The 24,636-nt window shown below is 38.6% G+C and overlaps 1 protein-coding gene across 15 annotated transcripts in view; it reads right to left on the reverse strand.

Annotated features, from left to right (window-relative positions):
• The window catches only part of LOC140477357 (cAMP-regulated phosphoprotein 21-like), a 448,868-nt gene that overhangs the window by 332,903 nt on the left and 91,329 nt on the right, over positions 1-24,636 (reverse strand). For 10 of the 15 annotated variants that reach the window (XM_072571097.1, XM_072571102.1, XM_072571101.1 and 7 more), the window contains exon 1: positions 18,934-19,036. The exons of 3 other annotated variants lie outside the window; for them this stretch is intronic. The gene's annotated coding sequence lies outside the window, so the exon portion shown is untranslated. Of the gene's footprint in view, positions 1-18,933; positions 19,037-24,636 lie in introns of those variants that run through there. 2 more of the 15 variants (XM_072571093.1, XM_072571082.1) reach the window with 2 other exon arrangements.

Below are 24,636 nucleotides of genomic sequence, written 5' to 3' on the forward strand. Positions count from 1 at the left end.
GGATCAAGAGGCTGCCAGGAAGGTACGTTTCCCATTTAATTGAATGGGTTTGCTCTGATCCACGATTTTGGGCTTCCGTGGTAGGTCCTGGAACATATTCCCCGCCCCCGGGTACAGAGTGACTACTGTATATCACAAGTCAGGATGAGGCACATCGCCACTGAAACTAGAAGAACCATCTAAGTCATAATTAAGGTGCAAGTTGTGGTCCTTATAAGTCTCAAGACAGGAGGAAAGGGACCACCTAGATGCAGAAAGATGTTCACATTCATTTGAAGCAGTTTATATTTTACTATGTGACGTAGAGGACAACATTGTGTTCATTGTTAAGAGTCACTGGATCTAAAATGTTAACTCTGATTTCTCTTCACAGATGCTGCCAGACCAGTTGAGTGTTTCCAGCAATTTCTGTTTTTGTTTCTGATTTACAGCATCCACTGTTCTTTTGGCTTTTATTTGGTATTTAACTCATTGACATTTCTTTTCTATGCATGCCCTTGAAACATTTCTGCCCTCCCTCCGACAGGATTTCTATTCCAACCTTTTTTCCTGTCCACTGACATTAATTTCACTGTTGCTCCTGGTGTTTGACTAAGTAATTGCTAAAACTCGTTTCAATAGCCACATCACATTCCTCAGTGACTACTTCTGGCTCAGGCTCAACCCCCAACCCCATCCCCCAAGTTCTGAGGAAGGATCATCGGACCCAAAACATTAACTCCAAATCTGCGCACACACAACATGGCTGCCAGGGTAAATATAAGCACTTACCGCTATTCAGCAATAGTGTAGGGGGAAAGTAAAAATATATAACCAGGAGATTTAGAATCTCCTCAGTTTAAGGCACTAAAAAAAAACTCCAATTTCTTTTCACAGTTGCTGCCAGACCTGCTGAGCTTTTCCAGTAAATTATGTGTTTGTTCCACCATTTTGCTGCTGTACATAAATTCTGCCATTGTGTCTATGTCACCGGAAACATTGCAGCAACATCTAGTGGCAGAAATTAGGCCCACTATCAGGAATTGGTTATACTGCTTCTATCTAAAAATAGCTAAACCCAGGACATAGATCAGTGGCATTTCAACTCACGTCAGCTCAAGACCATTGCCAACATGTGTGTTACTCATATACTTCAAACAGCTGACACTTCCATCATAGCGATATGATGAACAAGTTTCTAATGCTTCCCTTTAGGCTCCCAATGTAGCACCGACACTCTGAATGTGAGTGAAATCTATTAAAGATATGTGTAAACTTTCAACTAACCATTCTATTGACGTATGATATGAACAATCTCGGAATAGAACATTTAAAAATATTTTCAGATAGCTTACGTATACAGACATTTAAAAATGTAACTGAAGTCATCTTAGATAATTGAAAATTTCAAATTCTTAGTAATCTGCAGCTCTTTCTTTTTCAGTAATCAATAACTCTGTTGAAATGCTATCCCTTTTTGGTTCGGAAAAGGTATGCAACAGGGATGTTCAGACGTTATTCTTTATCGTGTAAACCATGGTGTAACTCTATTAATTTTCAAATATCTCAAATTGCTGACACCAACAGATTGATCTTGGTGTTTTTCATTAGAATTTATCCATGAGTAAACGGCATTAAAAAAGCCCTTTCTGAACCTTAATGTACACTAAGTTCAGAAGAAACAAATACATGAGTAAGAAAGCCTACAGCAAATAAATAGAATCTGACTACATGCAACTCACTGCATAGTACAATGGTCGACTATCCAAAATTCACTAGTTATTAACACAGAATCACAAAATGCTAATGATCCTCTACAAGCAGGATAGCTGTCTACCAGAGCAATTCAGTTAACCCCACTGAAATTGTATGAGTTAGTTAATTCATTTTAAAGTTTTTAACATTCAGTACTGAAAGCATTGCTGGCTGATTGAACCACATAACATATAACAAGATGATTTTGCTGCTTGTAAATAAGGTGAGATCATTATTTATTCATGGGGTATGAACACCGCTTGTTGGTTCAACAGACATTGCCCATCTCATTTGCCTTTGAGAAGGGACTAGTGAGCCAACTTCTTGAATTGCTGCAAACCATGTTGTGGTAGGTGCACCCAAATTGCCGACAAGGAAGGCCTCCCTGGATTTCAAGCCAGCAAGAGTGAAGGAACAGTGATATGGTTCCATGTCAGGATGGCACGTGGCTTCAAGTGGCATTTACAGGGGATCATGCTCCCATTCAACTGCTGCCATTGTCCTTGTAGATAGTAGAAGTCACATGTTTAAAATATGCCATCAAAGGTATTGATGAGTTACTGGAATGTATCCTGTAGATGATACACATTGCTGCCAGTGATAGTGCATGGAGTGAATGATCAAGGATGGAGACAGAGTGCTAACAAAACAGATTGTTTATTGTGTCACATAGTCCATGGTATCTCTGGAGAGTTCAATATTTTCTGTGATGTCCTCTGTGATAAAACCAACAACCCACCCAACTCTACAGATCAGTGTTTTATTAATGAAGCGATTCACATATGCACTGCTTAAACAATTGTCATTAGTCCAAGCAAGGAGTGTTGGAATGCCAAGACTTGAGTGACAAGAGTTTACAGTTTGGATATCATTAATGTGAAGTATTGGCATCAAATGCAATCTAATGCAATATTGAAATAAAAATTCTACTAAAGGATAAAGTTGCTTATAAATTTTAAATGCCATGGTATGATTTTAAGACTCAGATTCCATTCTAAAAATATAACAATCTAAAATCCATATCTGAATCAATGCACTTTATCATATGACTACCAGCTTTTAACTTTTCTTTAAACTGAGGAGATACCTAACCAAGAAGTTTAAGAAACATTTATTTTTCATCAACTAAATTATGTTACTTTCTCAGTTCTTAGCATTTTTGGAAGTGAACATCTTAAATATTTCCCTCTAACCTTCCATGATTTGAGCTTAAACATCCAGGTAACCCACTGCTAATTCATTGTGGCTAATCCCCTGATATCTTAAGAATGTATTTACAGGAATAAGCCATTCAGCCCGTCAAGGCCACTATGCCATTCAATTAGATCATTGTTAATCATTCCACACAGTATCCCCTGATCTCAGTCCAGCAATTTCTATATTGAATATGCCCAATATTTAAGCCCTCAGTCCTCTGGGTAGAGAATTTCAGAAGTTCACTGCCCTCTGATTGAAGAACTTGCTTCTTTGCCCAGTCTTAAAATATTATTCCTGATATTATATCCTTTGGTTTTGTACATACTGGTAAGGAAACCATCTCATCTAGATTCATCCTGTCAACCCTGCAAGAATCTTTAAGTTATAATAAAGTCACCTCTTATGCTTTGAAGCATTGGGAATAAAGAACCATGGGAGAAGAAGATGTAATGGTATTATTGCTAGACTAGCAATCCAGAGACCCAGGTAATGTTCTGGGGACCTAGGTTGAAATTTGAATTCAATACAAATATCTGAAATGAAAAAATCTAATGCTGACCATGAAACCATTATTGATTGTCAATAAAACCCATCTTTATGTCTTTTAGGGAAAGAAACTAGTGATCTTACCTGACCTGGCCTGCATGTGCCTCCTAGCCCAGGGCGATGTGGTTGACTGTCAACTACCTACTGAAAAGACCTAACAAGACATTCAGTTGTATCAATCATTACAATGTTTCAAAAAATTAAAGAAACCAGATGGACAACCTAGCACCAACCTAGGAACCAAAAACAATAGCAGCAAAGGCAGCCCTGTTGACCCTGCAAAGTCCTTTTTACCAATATCAGGGGGCCAGTGCCAAAAGTTGGAGAACTGTCTCACAGATAATGGCACAGAATGCATTCCTGATGGGAGATTTTAATGTCCACCAAAAGGAGCTTGGTGGCAGTACTACTGATTGAGCTTATTGAGTCCTGAAAGCTGCTGGACTGGGACTGGACCAGATACTGAGGGAACCAGCAAGAGGGAAAAAACATACTGACCTCATCCTCACCAATCTGCCAGCTGTCAAGGCAGCTGTCTATGATTGTATCAGGAAAAGAGATCAGCACACAATCTTTGTGATGACCAAGTCCCATTAAGAATATTTTACATTGTACATTGTGACTCTATCACCATATGGGACAGACTTTGAACAGATCTCGTAACTCAAGACTGACATTCATGAGACACTGTGGGCCATCAGCAAAGGCATAATCATACTTCAACACAATCTGTAACCTCAAGGCACTGCATATCATCCATTCTGATATCACCATCAAATCAGGAGATCAATTCTGATTCACTGAAGTGTGTGGGAGAGCTCATTATGAGCAGCACCAGATACATGTAAAAGGTGTCAACCTGGTGAAGCTACAAAACAGAACCACATCTGTGCCAAACAGCATAAACAGCAAGTGATAGACAGAATTGAGTGATTTCACAACCAATGGATCAAATCTAAGTTCTGCAGTTCTGCTGCATCCAGTTGCGAATGGTGATGGACAATTAAACAACTCACTGGAGGAGGAACCTCTAAATATCCCCATCAATGTTGGGATGCCCAGCACATCAGTGCAAAAGACAAGGCTAAAGCATGCACAACAATCTTCAGTCAGAATTGTTGAGTGGATCATCCCATCTCTGTTTCATTCAGAGATTTGTGTCACAGATACCAGTCTTCAACCAAAGATTGTGAATAGTTGTAGATCAACCATTTCAATATCCCACCAGTGTCAACCAGTGAGCCAAAGAATGATCAGATTATTCTTATTCACTGATTTTTGTTCGTTAGCTGATTTTCATTTCTGTATGAATATATTTCCACTAATCCCATGTGCTCTAATTTTAATTACAAACTTCCTGTGTGGGATTCTATCAAAAGTCTTCTGAAAATCCAGTACACATATCCACTGGTTCTCCTTTGTTAATGCAACAAGTATTATCTAAGGTTTCTCAAGAATGATTTCCCTTTCATAAATCCATCTTGACTCTTCCCAATTTTACCATTCTTCTCTAAATGTCCAGTTATCCCATCCTTTATAATAGGTTCAAATATTTTCCATACTACTAACACGAGTCTAACAGATCTACAGCTCTCCCTCTTCCTATCTTTTTAAATAATGAGTCAACATTTGCTTTCCAATCTATTGAGTTTTGAATGACAACCATCAATGAATTTATTATCTCTCTTGCGGCTTCCTTTAACACTCTGGGATGAAGTTCATTTGGTCAAGGAGATTTATCAGCCTATAATCCAGTTACAAGTACTACCTGCTTTCAAATATTAATTTATTTTTATCTCCTCAATTTCTCAAGTCTTTTGGTCACCTATTATTGCTGGGAGGCTTTCTATAGTGGGTGGCATGGTGGCACAGTGGTTAGCACTGCTGCCTCACAGCACCAGAGACCTGGGTTCAATTCCCGCCTCAGGCGACTGACTGTGTGGAGTTTGCACATTCTCCCTGTGTCTGTGTGGGTTTCCTCCGGGTGCTCTGGTTTCCTCCCGCAGGCCAGGTGAATTGGCCATGCTAAATTGCCCGTAGTGTTAGGTAAGGGGTAAATGTAGGGGTATGGGTGGGTTGCGTTTCGGCAGGTCGGTGTGGACTTGTTGGGCCGAAGGGCCTGTTTCCACACTGTAATGTAATCTAAATAACTTTTTCCATGGAGACAGGCACAAATTTTAATTTCTGCACTGTTTCCCTGTTTTCTATTATAAATTCACTTGTCTCCACTTGCAATGGGCCACATTATTCTGAGCTAATTGTTTCCTTTTTTACAATATGTAAAAGAGTTTAATAGTCAGCCTTTATGTTCCTCATTAGTTTGAAATCATATTCTCTTTTCCTTTTCTCAATCAATCAGTTTCTTGGTCCAACTTTGCTTGTTCTAAATTACTCCCAATCCTTTTGACATCCTTATGAGCTACTTCCTTTGATCTAATGCTATCTTTAACTTCTTTAATTAACATGATTGATGCACATTTCCTTTCAGATGTTTGTGCCTTATAGGAATGTATATCTGCTGTAGGCCAAGCAAAACTTTTTTAAATACTAATTGTTGCCTCTTTATTGTCAATTATTCTGGTGCATTTTGCAAATAAATCATAGCCAACTTGCCAATTACTCCTTTCTTATTTTAGAATTACGAGCATACTTTTAAAATGAAATACATTGCATTCAAACATAATAGAGAATCCATCTTTATTGGCCACTTCTTTCACTCGGGTCCTTTACATCAAGATTATTAATTATATTCTCTTCAATAACTCTAAATTCAAATTAGCCCAGTCCCTAGTTAGTTCTTCAATGTACTGATCCAGTCACCCATTTTGTATACATTCCAGGAATTCTTCCTCCACAGCATTAGCGCTACTTTGATGAACCAGGTCTGTGTGTAAATTGAAGTCACCCATTATTACTGTTGCAACTATTCTACACATTTTTAATTTCCTGATATATACCATGCCCAGCAGTACCACCACAGTTTGGTGACTTATAAAAAAAACCTCCCACCAATGCTTGTTGTTCCTTTTCTTTAGCTCCACCCAAATAGACTCCAAATCTTAAATATTCAGACTAAGATCCTCTCTTACCAATGTACTGATCCATTTGCTTGTTAGGAGTGCTACAATATGACCTATTCCTTTTTGCCTATCCTTCTTAAATGTTAAAATTTCTTGAATATTCAGTATCCAAGCTTGGTCATTCTGTGGCTGTATCTCTGTAATAACAATTAAGTGCCCATTTATCTGAATTTCTGCATATATTACATGCATTCAGGTAGAATGCCTTTAATGCTTAAATTACTTTATTTATTAATTCACAGGATGAGGGCACCACTGGCCAGACAGCATTTATTGCCTATCCCTAATTGCCCAAAAAGCAACAAAGAGTCAACCACTTTGCTGTGGGTCTGGAGTCACACGTAGACCAGATCAGGTAAGATCAGCAGTTTCCTTCCCTAAAGAACATTAGTGAACCAGATGGCTTTTTCCTGACAATCAACAAAGGATTCATGGGTATCATTCGACTCTTAATTCCAGGTAGTTATTGAATTCAAATTCTACCATCTGCCATAGAGCGATTCAAACCCGAGTCCCCAGAACCTTTTCTGGGTAAACAGTCCAGTGATAATCCTATTAGGCCATCACATCCCCCTTTTTAAATATTATTACATATTCTTGTTCTATTTAATGCTTGCTTGTCTTCTATTTTCACTTACAACTTTTCGACTTCATTTCACCAGTTCTGCTCCCCTCAAATATGAGCTCCCTGTCTGATTTCCATCCCTCCCCTCAACAGCACTAGTGAATCTTCCTGTGAGGAACCAGTACCCACACACATTTGAAGTTATTTGTTTGCTGTCTTCTGAGGCCAAATGTCTCATTTACTCATTGGAGTCAGTATCATGAATCATTTGAATCCTTCCATGCTGCTCCCATCCACAATCTCCTTGAAACAATACCAAACATCAAGAATCATTGAACCAAGGTTACAATAGCTACAATACAATACAGTGGTTTGAATGGGAGTCATTGTACAATGCAAAGTTAAATTAATAAATAGTAAAGTAGATTTTTATTACAATGGTGTATTACAGCCACAGAATTTAGAGTTTCCAAAATAAACACAATCAGCATCTTATTTACAAACAACAAGGTGATCACATAATATCGTAAGAAATTCAACAAGGCCAAAATATCTTTCGGGCCATATGATAAAAAGTCAGATTCAAAATTTATTGACTTGTACAAATCCCTGCTGAAAGATAGTGAAGGTGGAACAATTGTTAGACAGTTGCAGTATGCATTAAATTTCACTGCTATTCAGACAATACATAATACCATATATTCACTGACAGCTTTTAAGCTTTGAAAGTAGAAAAGTTGACTCATTTTGGAGAAGTAAAACTAAAGATCTAATGTAACTGTACTTGCACAAACATTCTTCTAAGAAAAGAACTCCAATACAAAATCTGGATAAAGGGCATGATCATCCATGAAGTCTTTTTCTCCAGGGTTCCAAGATCCTTTTGGGAGTTTACTGATAATGGCACAGCTACAGTTCTGCAGTGAACTGAGTAATTCTGTTGGTCAATTCTGACTCTAACTATTCTGACTCAAACACATTCTCTGGACACATTAACAACCAAATGCATTGATATAGTGCCTTTAACAAAGCAAACTGTTCCAAGCTTCCTCCATTACCTTTTCTTATCATTGCTTGATCACTATCTTGGAGCTCCTCACTCAGCAGCAGTTCTAGCAGATGATTCACTAGCACCTTCTCATGGAAGGTGAGAGATGGCCAATAAATGATATCCAAATCCAATGAGTAAGACAGAAGAAATTACTAAAAGCCTAAAAGAGGTGCTTTTAAGGAACATTTAAAATAGAGATGAGTTCGAAATGTCATGAAGTTTCTGGAGGGAATTACAAAGATTATGACTAAGACAGCTGAAAGCATGACTATAAGTTAGAGTCAGACATTGTAATGTACAAATATGTAGTCCAGATGACAGAGTGGATATGTGGACAAAAGCTCATTTCAATGTCACACAAAACACTGAAGTTGCATGTTCTCTGAATCAATTGCAGGGAGAAGAATGGAACTGGTGACCAGGAAATAATATTTGTGATGAGAGGCAAGCCTTTGTCCGAAACGTCGATTCTCCTGTTCCTTGGATGCTGCCTGACCTGCTTTTCCAGCTTTTCCAGCAACACATTTTCAGCTCTGATCTCCAGCATCTGCAGTCCTCACTTTCTCCGCATAGTATTAGGGTAAGGAGCAGGAGATTCAGAGAGGATTTGAGAAATCAGAGGGTGGTGGCTATCTGGAGTGGGAAGTTAGTAAGGTCAGAAAACTTACAACCTTTAAAAAGTATTTGAATGAGCATTGCCTTTGTGGTAGCTATTGTTGGCGCAGACTTGATGGACAAAAGGCCTTTTCTGCAACCTATGACTCTGACTTCCTGTTTGACTCAGTCAAACTCGTACATAGAATCCGTTCAGTGTGGAAACAGGCCATTTGGCCCAACAAATGCATACCAATTCTCCAGAGAGTAACTCAATGCTTTATATGTCCCCTGATTAATGCACCTAATCTACACATCCCTGTACACTATGGGCAATTTAGCATGGCCAATCCACCTAACCTGCACATTGTTGGATTGTGGGAGGAAACCCTCGCAGTCACAAAAGAATGTGCAAACTCCACACAGAGAGTCGCCTGAGACTGGGATCAAACTCAGGTACCTGGTGCTGTGAGGTAGCAGTGCTAACCACTGAGCCACCATACCGCTTGTGCTTTCTTTGGCCATGTCAAAGAAACCTTCGATGTTGTTGGTGTGCGCATGGTGCGTGATGTCCTGAGCTCTTTCTAACCACCGTTTCTTGTTAATGTTTTACTGTCTTCAGGCACCTATGGAGCTGCTTTTTTCTTGAGCCATGCTGTATATTCCAGTCAATTAAAGCTTGACACTTATCCTCAATTAGTTTCTGTAATTCTTGGGGGTCATTTTCATCAGTTTAGTTATCATTATTCTTGGTAGAGGGACCAAGGAATAAAAACAGCCAGCTTTATCATTTAAGTCTCAAATTGCTGAGAACAAATTTTCCTAAATTCTGATTAGCCTTCCCATTAAAACCATTAACAATATCTTGCACAAAACCAAGTTGTTGTACTTTCAGTGTTTTATGTTTTTATTTAAGATTTCCAATATGTGCTGTAATTTGATTTTGTCTTGAAGAAAACTGAAATCTTGCTTTCTCCATTAGTCAATTCAAATGTTTCCCTACAACTTTGAATTCTTATTTTGAAATGTAACATTTTACTGTAAGTATATTCAAGGAATGTTTTCATACAAAAAGTTTTAATTGGCAACTTATTCTGCAACAGGGCTGTCAAAGAAAATAAATTGCCCGAGTAAAATGCTGCATTTCCATTCTTATTAATTGCTACATGCGTAATTAGGTTGTCAGTATATTATCAATGAGTTGACACACATTTGTTACATTTGTGAAGTGCTTCTTTCTTCCACATACGAGGTGTTCCTTTTGTGCATCTGCACATTTTCTGCAAAAAAGAATCAGGCATATTCTGGGTATGGATATCTGAAATATAGCTCCACAATTACAGAAAGGAGGTGATGACTATTGGAATGACAAATGTTTTATGTTCCTTCCCTTCCATTATGAACTGTGGTGCCTTTTTGTTTAACTAGCTAAATATGATCGGAAACATTTGCTTCCTTTGAACAGATTCAACCATCTGATTGCAAGATGCTGTTATTCAGCATTCTTACTTTGATAATATTGTTGAGTTGTTTCTTTTTTCTGTTTGTCGGTTCCCATTTAGTTAACGTAATTGTTGCCTATGTAGCTCTCTTCTCTACACTATTGGTTTTTGGATTAATTAAAATTCTTGGGTGATCTTTACAAGCTAGATTTTTTAAACTTGGCTGCTCTACACTGTCTAATCTTACACATAGTCAAAAAGTGTGGTGCTGGAAAAGCACCCAACATATCAAGCAGCATCCAAGGAGCAGGGGAGTTGTAATTTCAGGTTGGAAACTTTTATCAGTCCCGATGAAAGGATCTGACCTGAAACATCAACTCCCTTTCTCTCCTGATGCTGCTTGACCTGCTCTGCTTTTTCCAGCTCAACTCTTCATCCATTCTGATTCTCTAGTGTCTGCAGTTATATCTCCAAGCTGGTCTCAGACCATACTTTTAAAAAAGTATTTTAAAAACCCATCTGGCTCACTAATATCTTGTTAAGGAATGAAATCTGCTGTCCTTTTTGGATCTGACCTCTATGTGACTCAAGTTCCATAGCAATGTTGTTGATTTTTAACAGCCCAGAAATCCATTCAGTTCAAAAGTGATTATGAATGAGAAATGAATTCTGGAATTAATAGTGTTGTCCATATCCCCTCAAATAATACAACAAACTCACAACGAATTGGTGAGATCATCTCTGAAGTAGTCATGATTTGGAGACACTAGTGTTGGACTAAGTTGACCAAAGTTAAAAATCACACAACACCAGGTTATATTGCAACTGGTTTAATTGGAAGCACTAGGCCTTCATCAGGTGGTTGTGGAGAACCTGGTGTTGTGTGATTTTTAACTTTGTACACCCCTGAAGTACTATGTATAGTTGTTGCTTCCTTAGCTAAAGATTGACATATTTTCCCTGAATTGAGTGCAATGAAAGTTCACGAGACTGATTTTGTGGGTGAGAAAATTAACCTCTGAGGAGATATTGAATAATCTGGGCCATGTTCCTTATCATTCGTAAGAATGACAGCTGATGTACCATCACTAACACATATATCATTCTTAAGGGGTTTGATAGCAGACATCCTGAGAAAGTGTTTCCTTTGGCTGGAGAATCAAGAACACTGGGTCACAATCTCAGATTAAGGAGTCAACCATATGTGATGAGGAATTTCTTCACTGAAGAGGTTGCAAATCTTCAGAATTCTCTACTCTGAAGAGCAGTAGAAACCTAGTCATTGAGTACATTCAAGACAGAAGTCGATAGCCTTTGGATAATTGAGGGAATTATGAGGATGTAGAGAAAGTGCAAGAAAGTGAGTTGAGGTAGGTCACCCAGAATTCTATTAAATGACAGAAAAGGCCCACATGATCATATGGGCTTCTTCTGTTCATAATTTTTGAGTTGAGTTGATTGGCTATAGGAAGTTCTGTCTTGTGGAATGAGATGTATTTTGTGTTTGCTTAGATGTTAATGCAGTTTGTTCTGAATATGGTTGTTGAGGAAAAGTAGATTTCTAGTGTTTTAATATTTTTTGTAGATAAAAAAGCTAGAAATAATCAAGAGGATTAGCAAATTAAGCAAATTAGTTTCTTCTTCAAAGTGGCTTTAATCTGTAATAAGAGCCACTTGAAACAGATTTTTTTTTGTTTGCCTAAATTGGACCTAGGGAACTAGCTATTGCTGCTATTGGTTTTTTTCTTTCTCTCTATAACCTGCAAGCAGATTTCTGGATCGGGTTTTACTTCAGGATATGGAAGATGAAATTTTTTTGATCTACATGTCTGTTGTTGGGATACATAAATTGATTATTTCAGTTTAATTTCAGAGGCTTTGGTCAAAGTTATCGAAATCACTTGATGCAAATGAAAAGTCCAACATTAAAGTCAGTTTGAAATGGTTATTTTGAACATTACATGAATAATTTCGTTGGAAATTCTTGACAGTTTGACCATTCTACATTTTTTCCGCATGTATAACAAGAGGCAGGATGAGTTATTTTGGGAAAGGGTCAAATCAGGTGCTGAATGGATTTTACCACACAATTTTCATCTTAATTGCTGATTGCTATAATTCAAAGTTGACTGGAGCTGCTAAAACAAATACATGGATGTTTGTCGCTCCAGCACAGAGAAATGCAAATTTCGAGAGCTGTTTATGCAGGCTTCATGCATTTTCTTTGACTGAGGTGTGGAGAATGTTGATTGACACATAATGGCAAGTCAGAGGATAGATCAGGAATGCATGGAGGGGGCTGCACCGGTTCTCTGACATGTTACTGAAGGACTTGATGGAGAAGGCCCAGTACAGGAGCTATGTCCTGTACCGTTATGGGGAAGAGGTCCCTGTCTCTCTCTATTACAGCAGCTTGGTGTCCCACTCACATTTCTCTGGAGACCAAAAGGTCCCTTTGCAAGATGCCAATAAACAACATTACCTTGTTGTTCCATTAAAATAATGCATTAAACCTCTTTCTTTCTGGTCACAACCACAGAATATTTTGGATAAATATTGAGTGTTCTTGGATGCTTAAAGGAATTGTTCCCAAAAATGTCTCAAAAGAACATTGATCATAATAGAGCAATCTTCAGTGTCCTGGCTTACATTTGTCCCTCAATGAACATCATTAAAAACCCAGATTATTTGGTCACTATGACATCGTTCTTGATCAATGTTTGCAATGCTACTACTTTCTTGTATTGTAACAATGACTACTTTTCAGAAACATTTCATTGGCAGGAAAATAGATGCCTGGGGGGGGGAGTCATGAAAAACACAAATCAAAAAAGTAATTTTATCTTGCAGTTGGGGTACAGTGGTATTTCTGCTCAACGTACCATTTTGGGTCATAGACTCCTTAGTTCCTGAAGTTACCCCATTGATTCATACATATGAGTGCATCATATATTAAGAGAGCTTTATCATACTTCTGCATGAAGATACTTTTTCTTATGATAGCTTTTTTTTAAAAGCCTAACCCTGACCCTGGAGTCTTTTGAAGATGTATTCTTTGCAGCCTTCTATTTCACATTGAAATGTTGCACCTTAATGCCTTCATCAAAAAGACATATAGTTCGATGAGCACTCATGATATTTCTACTATCTCTGATTTGTCAAGCTGTAGGAGCAGAGATTTCCTTCTTCAGGAGGGCTTATGCCCCTCACGATTGACCCCTCAACCAAGGGGCACAGCTGCTACCGACTCACACCCCCCCCCCCCCCCATACCTCTCAATCTTATACACCTCAATCTTGTCCCACTTCAGCCTTCTCTTCTTTAAAGAAAACAATCCAAACTTATCTAGTCTGTCCTTATAGCTCAATTGCTCCATGCCAGACAACATTCTGATGAACCTCCTCTGTACCTCCTCTCATGCTATCATATCCTTCCTGTAGTGAAGAGACCAGAACTGCACACAATACACCAGCTATGGCCTAACCAATATTCTGTACAGCTCCAACATTTCCTCCTTGCTTTTGTACTCTATGTCACAACTGATAAAAGTAAGTGTCCCTCATGTCTTTTTAAAACCCGATTCATGTGCTGTGCTGAATTTAGGGATCTATGAATAATTACCCCATGATCCCACAGTTTGTCTGAGCTACCCTGTGTCCTGCCATTCATTAAATACTCCCTTATCTTATTTATTTTTCCAAAATACATTAGCTCGCACTTATCAGAGTTAAGTGTCATTTGCCACTGCTCAGCTTGCCTGACCAACACACTTATATCTTGAAGCTTGTAACTTACAGCCATTTTCTTCACAATTAACCACCCTATCATGCTTGGCTTCATTTGCAAACTTGCTTAACCCCCTGTATTTTCATCTACATTATTTATTTATGTGACAAACAATACAGGTCCCAGTACTGATGCTTATGGTTACACCACTGGACACTGACCTCCAGTCACTCAAATCGTCTTCCATCGCAACTCTTTGTCTCTTATTACTACAGCCAATTTCTGATCTCACCTGGTTTCCCTGAATTCTATGTGCTTTAACCTTCTCAATCAATCTTCCATGTGTGACTTGTCAAAAGCTTTGTTAAAATTGATGTAACAACTGAATTTTCCTTAACTACACACTTGATCACATTTTTGAAAAATTCTAAAAAATTTATTGAGCATGACCTCCCTCTGACAAAGCCATGCTTACTGTCCTAATTAACCCATGCCTTTCCAAGCAGATATTGATTCTTTCCATCAGAATCTTCTCCAACAGTTTCCCTACCATTATCTCGAAACTCACTGGTCTGTAATTTTTTGGTTCATCTCCAGCACCCTTCTCGAAAAGTGGAAACATGTTAGCCATCCTCCAGGTCTCTGGCACTTCTCCCGTGGCCAGAGAAGAATTAAAATTTTGTATCAGAGCCCCTGCAATTTGCTACCATGTTTCTCGCAGTACCCTAGGATGCAATTCATCCGGGCCAGGCGATTTGTCTGTTTTTAAGCCATTCCGAGCCTCCCATTTCCTATGTCAAACTGTGCAAGTTCCTCAGTCCCTTTTCCTGAATTCCTTCCCACGTCTTCTTTTTCCAGAATGAAGACCGAGTGAAGGTTGAAATGAAGAAGAACTCACAAGACAGGGAGTTCTCGCTGGAGAGAAAGCTTTGAAGGACTCCTCGACTAAGATACTGTCTTCAACTTGAATATCCTAAAGAGTCATACTAGACACAAATGTTGACTGTTTGCCTCTCCACAGATGCTGTGAGACATGTTGAAATAGTCAGCATTCTCGGTGTTTGTTTCAGGTTTCCTGTATCCACTGCATTTTGCTTTGAAATGTGCACAATGTCATGGTCGTGTTTATAATTTTTAACCCACATTCGTGTATAATGACTGACTGCTGATGAAATTAAAATTGAAGCTGAATGGGTAGCATTGCTGTTATGGAGACATATTACTGCAATTGTCCTTGATAGGGTCTTCAATTCCAAAAGTTTTAATCTGCCTGGAAGAAAAATATACAGTAACTTACTCCATCCATTTTGTTCGCCATTTTATGAAATTATTCAATCCAATATGGCAAGGTTCCAGTTTTCTTTCAGCGTGAGCAACTTAAAGACTGTGCGCCTGCGATGCGCAAATATCAGTCCCTCATGTTCCCTTTTATGTTGCTGTCTTTGAGGCCCCTATAATCTTTCAGCCTCCCCCTCCCCATTTCCGTCAATTTCCTTAACATAGCTGTTAGCTTATCCCCACAACCTATGCCTTTGGAAATTCGTATACCCTTGTTGGCCTTGTACACTCTCCATGTCAAAACCAGAATTACTATGATCTCTGTGAAACACCCTCCCCTCACTTTTCCAGAGCTTCCAGTCCCAAGCCTACAATATCTCACCCTACTCCTACCGATAAATGTCTCCCATCTCTGTCATCATTCTATCAAACAACCAATACTGTGAAGATCATTTCAGATGGAGTTGACCAAATCCACAGGCTAAACATGGCTCATCCCCTGGGCTGATTTGATAGGATGGATCGCAATAACGACACCCACTTCTGAGACTGATGTCTCCAAAGCAACTGAACTCACAGAGGTGAACCTCCCAAACTCCTTTACCTAACCTGCAGGACTGACCATGGCCCAGACTTCACTTTGCGGCGCTATGGATCCCAAGATTCTGGCTGGACAGGCTGCCTGACTGACCATGGCCAATCCTCTAGACTAGAATGGGACAAATGAATGAGTGACTGCGGCAGTAACTTCTGACTGACTACAGTTCCTCCTTCACACCACTAAGGACTGCTACCATTTGGCTTTCACTCATGGCCAGTTGCTTGAAGCACATGTGATGAGTTTGCTGGATGTGGTGCTGCACTGGCTGTTGGTATGACGTTAATGTAGCAAGGTGTTATATAGCAAAATATCTACCTCTTACCTGACTGGTAGATTGACTGATCAGTTGGTCCCACAGTCAGAGGCTGCCTGCATCTCCCCCTCTCCACTGAGAAGTGATGGAAGCCACAGACTGGTGGCCTGAAAACCCTGTGTGCTAAGAAGTCAATGAAAGACATCCAGAAGCTGTCAGCCCACAAGTCAACACCGCAAGTCCTTGAGAGTCCATTAAAAATGCAATGTGAATATACAAAATCTGGAAGTGTCACAGTGAGTGCCAAAATGAGTGAGCATGAAGAAAGCAAACTGAGAGCCACTGTGAGCACAAAACCATCTTGCGTAGATACACAAGAAGCACAACTGTCCCTGTGCACAATTAATCGGACAGAAGCATGCAAATCATAGATATCCTAGAGCTCAAACTTAAAGAGCTGAAGGCTTAAAATGGCCTTTGGGTTCTGAGAGTATGCAGGATGGTGTGATGAGGCTGTGGTTTGCCAATGCTGACTTGCATTAACAAAGGGTTGCAGAGGAGAGAGGCCAAGGAGTGTGCAGAGACATAGTGTGAAGCAACAGTTGCACGGTGGCCAAGACAAACATTCAGCAAACCACAGCCACCAGGTACCAGCCTGGTTTACAGGGCAAGAATTACAGGTCTAGTTTCTCAGTGGAGGAGTGAGGAATTGGAAGTGACATATAACTAAGATGAGTCGGGACCTTAATGAAATGCAAATATGTGGAAATAAATAGTTGCCACTCAATGATGTGATTCTGAAGTCATCACTTACAGTTGAGAGGAAACCAGTAAAAGGTTCTCTTGATATCAAGAATCTGACATTTTAAAATTCTCACCATTATACATGCCACATCAGAGATGAGAAAATTTAACCTTATGTGTTGCTAAACCAGGAGTAAAACAAGGTATCTTAACAAAGAAATAATACACTCCATTTACCAATAACTAACACACAAATGCTATTTACCCATCACCCCTCATCTTGCTGGCCTACACTGACTCATGATTAAACAACACCTCAACTTTAAAATTAACACAACATTCACAAGCCCCTCCATGGCTTTCCCCTTCCTAACTCTACAATCTCTTCCAGATATCTGAGCTGCTGTAATCCTCCCCTCTTATACCTGGATTTCAATTTTTCTACCAGAGCAGCATCTAGTAGCCTAAATCCCAAACTTGGGAATTCCATCCCAAAACCCATCAATGTCTATGAGTATGACTATGACAATCATTTACTTCTCTTTCCTCCTTTAAAATGTTGCTTAGAAACTACATCTTGGACTAAGAATCTGAATATTTGCTCTATTATCTCCAGTTGGCTGGGTGTCATATTCTGTTTTATAATGTTTATGTGAAGCACGTTCAGATGACTTCTCCTGGTAAATGTGGTATTTCAAAGTAACTTTTCATTGCATAACTATCATGATTCCATATTGTGTGCAAATAATGAATTTGTTTTCGAAATTGAAAAATGTTTTCTTACAGAACTTTAGAATTATCACAGTACAGAAGGGGACATCAACTCATTGCATTCAGTACTTCTGCTCAAGAAATTAAAGACATGAAAAAGAATAGTTCTGATAGTGTTAAGTGTTAGAATCAACAATGTCTGTGCTAATTAGATTTTCACAGGATTGCTCTTAAATGTAAATGTATTGGGCTGAAAACTTGTTTCTGCACTCCAACCTGCAAAAATACATTTGTTTCAAGCTTATCTGTGAAACTTCACACATACAAATAGTTTGCATTAATAACGTGGTATCAGCAGACCCCAAACCATGAAAAATTGCTGGCCAAAAACTTTTTCTTAACCCTTCAAAGGACAACCAACCAGTAAATACACGCACAAAATAAGAATGCCTCACTGCATTTATTTAGAGCCCTGAACAAGCTCAAGTGAACAAAGAAACTGAGGTGGAAATAAATGTACGCACTTAGTACATCTTATATTTTTGGACTTCAAATGTAACTAGAACACATCAAACAACCTATAGCCAAAGGAAGTCTGAATCTAAATCAAAGCAGGTGAACACTTTAAACCACTATGTATACATTAGAATCCAAAAACTAAAAGAATGTTACACAGCACAGGAATGAACTGAATGCTGACATGCAGTGTGATGTTAAAATTCAGGAATATACTTATATAACAAGGTCAATGCTACCAAGCCAATAACTTTCTAAACAAAATACATGAAGTACTACACTACCAAGATTAAGAGATCTAGGGCAATAATGGTCATCAACAGTACTTCTGAGCAAAATCACCCACTGATTTCACTGACATGCGTTGAGGGATACCAGTATTTATTTGTTTCACATACTTAAAAAAACGAAGTTAGAGAAAGAGTTGACCTGATCTATATTAACCTGACACACCACTTCCTGGAACTAAGTTTGAAGGAATTATAACTCTCAACAAAACTGAAAAAGAAATCCCTCTAAATATTTGAAAAGAACAGTCAAAATTACATATGGTGAACTTAGACATTTTGGTTCATTTTTGGAGTATATTCACCATTGAATCTTTCAACTTCTTTAACAGATCAGCTGCAGTACACACATATGAAACAGTCTACACGCTACTGGCAGTGATCTTGCTGGTACACAGATATCCACATCTGCTCTTTCCAAGCCACTGATCTTGGATACTGTTACTGAACATTTCTACAGATCAGACTTCCAAGATGACAACATGGGGCTCTACTAAGGATTATACTCCCTTAAAAACATTTGCATTAATCTCAATAAACATGACTCCCTGTCCAATTCCTCCGTTCCTAATTAAATATAAACACATATAACAGCAAACATCACTCACCTCATAGACAAATACATAGAAGTTCAGAAACTAACAGAGATACAGATCCTTCCTGATATAATAGTGTGGACCATGCCAAACTGGCGACGCGAGGTTATGCCAGATACCAAGTGCAATGCAGCACCAGCACCTGTTCTGAAACATATTCTGACAATCAACCATTTGACTACTGTTAACCAATCACATTGAAGCACTGAAGTGGAACAGTCCTAGCTATCTCTGGGCTGCCTCGCTGTGCATTTAAACAAAACCCTAATGGGTTCATTTTGTGTTTTACAAAACTTTGCACCCTCTGGATAAGCAGTAGATTCTGTAATTTACAACATATGTAATATACTCATTTAACAATCTAGTTTAGTGCTATTTAAGATAACTTGGTCCAAAATTAAGAGTTTCCAGACTTACACCATAACTTGTTCCTAAAGCACAGTTTTCAGAGTTTGATGCTGCTCAGTAAGAATGAATGTAAATACAAACCATATTTCATTGCAATTAGATTAATCCCAAATTATATTAAAGTATGAATTTATATTTCCCCATTAATCTATCAAGTTTTCCAAATAATGACTCAAATCTTTTAGATTAACTAATATCTACTTTCTGATAATAAGAAACAGGACATAAACAATTGAGCAGCTTGGATGATGTGATATTCAAACAGAAAATAAAAGATTGCGCTTCTGAAAGTCCAACATTTGTTTCAAAATTTCTAGATAAAATAAGAGCACAATTATACCTTCTCTGTGGAATGCAAACAACATTGGTTCTCATAAATCCTCATTCTGGCCCCTAGTTAAATACTTCCCAGGTTGAATCCTGGCTGATGACAGACATGGCAGTGGTAAAATATGTATTCCTGCCAATCATGTCACTTACTGCATTCTTTAATTTTCTTCTTTTCTGAAATGGCTGATGTAACCAAAAGGCATTATTTAAACTATTGGAATCCAATAATGCAATTTTGACCCCAAAGGAATTTTAATGAAGAACTGCAGTTTCACCAATACTCAATTTGCCAATAAAACCTCTCAGCAAGTGGATCCAGAACCAGGGACAGGCCCACAAATCAAGCTGATTATTTTGGTACCTTATTGTGCCTGGGACTCCATGCCCAATATTCAACCTTGGGTTTCCCTCCTGCCCCATGAACATGATGCCCTTCGACCTGCCATCCATAATTTTACGATTTTAAGAATTCAGGGTTTCCAAAGGAGCCCCTGTCACCAGATTACCAAATGGCCATTATAGCACTTCCCAATAGATTCAGGCAGATGAGTCCCAGGAATTAAAATGTTCTGGATCTCCTACAAACATTCAAAGAGTTTTCCATACTGCCCCAAGCTAAACAACACAACTCTGCTGAGTTGGTATCCAGGTTGTAATGTTTACATGAAATTATATTTAAATTTTTTTTTAAGAGAAGACACTGTTGATTTTTCAAGTTTATTGGATCCCATAAATTTCATAGGTCATTGCATCCTATGGACAAATTTAAATATGTCTGCCATTAACGTTCAAACGCTTAGTGATTACAATAAGTCTTGATGCATTCCACTAAATTTAACAGCAAAATAAGAGGCATAACTCAGCAGTTTAATTTGGATTAATCCCAATAAATTGCCTATCTATCACGCCCAAACAGAAAAAAGTCTCAATTGCAGCAGAAAACATGTCTCCCATCGGTAAAGTTACACCAGCTGCTCAGTGCAATTGACCAGACGGCTGGCTAGTGATGCAGAGTGATGCCACCAGCAGTTCAGTTCCTTTGCTAACTGATTTGGAGATGCCGGTGTTGTACTGAGGTGTACAAAGCTAAAAATCACACAACACCAGTTTATAGTCCAACAGGTTTAATTGAAAGTACACTAGCTTTCGGAGCGATGCTCTTTCATCAGGTGATAGTGGGAGGCTCAATCCTAACACAGAATTTATAGCAAAAATTTACAGTGTGATGTAACAGAAATTATACATTGAAAAATTGATTGTCTGTTAAGCATTTCAACTGTTAGAATACAGTAATAGTTTCACTTCTTTCACATGTAAATCATAAAACTTTTTTTTTAAAAAGTTGCATTCTCGGGTTCACTGTTAACAATGGTGATAGCTAGACAATATGTTGAAGGTGTTGGCCCCCTGTGTTCTCTGTCTATGCCATGATGTTTAGATTGATTCTAATCTAAAAAGTGAGATAACAGAGTTTTACATAAATTCATGCAGTTTTTGAGCTCAGAGTTCTACATGCACTTTGCTCAAAAACTGCATGCATTCATGTAGAACTCTGAGCTCAAAAACTGCATGAATTTATGTAAAACTCTGTTATCTCACTTTTTAGATTAGAATCAATCTAAACATCATGGCATAGACAGAGAACACAGGGGGCCAACACCTTCAACATATTGTCTAGCTATCACCATTGTTAACAGCAAACCCGAGAATGCAACTTTTTAAAAAAAAGGTTTTGTGATTTACACATGAAAGAAGTGAAACTATCACCATATTCTAACAGATGAAAGGCTTAACAGACAATCAATTTTTCACTGTATAATTTCAGTTATATCACACTGTAAATTTTTGCTATAAATTCTGTGTTAGGATTGAGCCCGCCACTATCACCTGATGAAGGAGCGTCACTCCGAAAGCTAGTGTGCTTCCAATTAAACCTGTTGGACTATAACCTGGTGTTGTGTGATTTTTAACTTTGCTAACTGAGATCACCCTGCCATCTCAACCTTGCCTCCGACAGCATGGTAATCCTCAGGCTAGGTTTACCAGTCTCTGATTCTGATGATTTTCACTTTACTTCATTATGCAATGCAACAGAAAGCAAAATTATATCTCAGTTAAAGTTTGCAAAATAGCAATGTAACAATTCTGCTACACTTTTTGCCCTTTGTAGCATATTAAATGAATGATTTGAAAGGATAGTGAGAAGTGTTCAAACGAAAGAGCTCTTTATTGTGCATTATGAACAAAGTTGTTTCATAAACTGCACACTTTGGCCTTAACAGCATAGCTTCTAAATGTAGAAGAATTCAACACAACTACTTCACAGCCCATTATCACAAGAGTTAGTAAATTGTTCTTTATATGTCATGTTTGAAACAAAAAGGACAGCAGTCAGAAATCTTGACATTACTGATTGACATTATAACTAACAGATCACAGGATACATGTTAGAATAACATCAGATAATCTTGTAGCATCCAATTTCTTCCTAAAGCCAAAACATAGCACTAAGTATTAGTATGGAATTCCAATATCCAATTACTGAATTTTCAGCTTTAACTAATCTTACAATCAAGGTGCCAAAGCTGTGATGATGCAGGAGACTTTTAAAATGTTGGGCAATTCCGAGAAACTGCATTGTATAGAATACACAAGGTTGATTATTATAACTGAACCTATTATAAATGTTTGGTTAAGTTTCATAAAGCTCATGAACATTTATCAAAGCAGAGAACTGCACAGTTGTTTTGACTGGTGGTTTTAGGAGGTTATTAAAGAATTAGTTGGCTTTGATGTGGTTAGTAAAATAGGTGCTTGTTTCTAAAATAGATTGAGCATTTAAGGAAGTTTACATTTTCGAAAATGCATTTCATGAATTAAAGCATATTCGCCATCCCTCCAGTATCAGGTGTGTTTGAGTGAAACCTCCATGAATTATGAGAAGTTTAATTTTCTTTCATCTCCACATAGCCCTGGAGGTCTGTCCCTAGTGAATACTGGATGAGTGGCTATCGGAACCATATGGGGCCAAGGAGGATAAATGGGGAAAATGTGGGGTTACAGAAGGAGGGGGCAGAGGGAGATGGAAGGAGATGTTATAGGAAATGGAGGTTCCACATGGGAGACTGGTTAGCAAGGTTAGATCTCATGGAATAGAGGGAAAACTAGCCATTATGATATAGAACTGGCTCAAACGTAGAAGATAGAGGGTGGTGGTGGAGCGAGATATTGGTTAAAGTCATGGCATCACATTTCATCTCGGCAACTTGCACCTGCAACTCCATTTACCACATACTTGCACACTAACCCCGTTTTAGGTTTGATTGCTTCTCTCTAGTGCTGTGGCCTGACTTATTAACTCTTTATCCTCAATCCTGCTGCTATCCATCTCTCTCCCTGTTCTATGCATCTTGTTATTCCTGTCTGAGATTATCTCCAGTTCCCACATCCCAAACCCCAGCTTTCTTGGTTTAAACCCTTCACAATATCACTAGCAAAACAGCCCAAAGGAACACAGTCTCACTCTGTTCAGATCCAAACAAGCTGGCCTCTAAAGACCCCGGACCCTAAGACACTGGTCAAAATGTCCCATAAATTTGAAACCCTCCTTTCTGCACCAACTTTCCAGACATGCTTATGTCTGTCTTATCCTCCCACCTCTATACTCAGTTGTAAGTGGCTCTATTAGTAATCTGGAGAATACAACTTTTAAAGTCCTGCTTGCTAATTTTCTACTTATGTTGTTGATTACAATGTGGATCACAATCTCAACCTCAGCCTCAACCTCAGCACCCCCACAACACACCATCCCACCCTGGCACTCTGCCTCAGTGTGCTCTGCTGAGGTTTAGTGGTATTCTTAAGCCTGACATCAGGGAGGCAACACATCATTCTGGATTTATGTCTGCGTCACAGAAACTTCTGTCTTCACCATCGAATCATCTGTCACCATGGGGTACTGAAAAGGCTCAAATACAGTGTTCAGCTGAGATGTGGTGTCATGGATTTGGCTGTGCCTGCAATCCCCCGATGAATCATCAGCCTAATCATTATTCAGAACTGAATAATGGATGGAGAGTGGGATGTACTTGGTGGACTTCTACTTGTTTCTCTTTGAGAACTAGGTAGTCAGTCAGTCATTCTCTCACTTCCTGGACATTTTGCAAGATGTCACCATCTATTTCCTTACAGTCTATATCATATTGTGACAAATGGTGTACACGACAACTCTGTGGGAAGCTAGAGAAGTGATTGCTGGGCCTCTTGCTGAGATATTTGATTTCCCACGCACAAAGCCATGTTGACTATCCCAAATCAGTCCTTGCCTTTCCAAATACATGTACATCCTGTATCTCAGGATTCCCACCAACAACTTGCCCACCACCGAGGTCAGGCTCACTGGTCTATAGTTCCCTGGCTTGTGACAAATGGTTGCTTTGTTCTCAGAGACAGCCCTCCACACCCACTGCAAGCTTCAAGTTGCTAATGGTTTATTCGGTGAGATTGCAGGTATTTGTTTCCTGGAAGAGTCAGCGAATCATTTATTGTGAATATGTACAAACATGCACAACATCAAATTTGCAGACTGTTAAATATCACACAACACCAGGTTATAGTCCAACAGGTTTATTTGGAGTTAAGAGATTAGTGAGCTTTCAGAGTGCTGCTCCTTCATCAGGTGGTTGTGGAGTAAAGATCGTAAGACACAGAATTTATAGCAAAAGTTTACAGTGTGATGCAACTGAAATTATATATTGAAAAAGACCTGGATTTGCAGACAAATGCCCATTTCTCTTAATGAACTCCTGTGAGTACATGATTTGAGTTGCTTTGCTTTGATTATACCTCTATGAAATACTTTGAGGCATTTTTTGCCATTGTTTAACAACTATCAGGAAAAGTGAATTATATAAACATTTTGAAAAATGAGTTCAAGAATGAAATAATATAAAAGATATAAAATTATGAGAATGATGA

The sequence above is a fragment of the Chiloscyllium punctatum genome, chromosome 5 (genome assembly GCF_047496795.1).
Source record: "Chiloscyllium punctatum isolate Juve2018m chromosome 5, sChiPun1.3, whole genome shotgun sequence".
In the NCBI taxonomy this organism is placed as follows: Eukaryota; Metazoa; Chordata; class Chondrichthyes; order Orectolobiformes; family Hemiscylliidae; genus Chiloscyllium; species Chiloscyllium punctatum.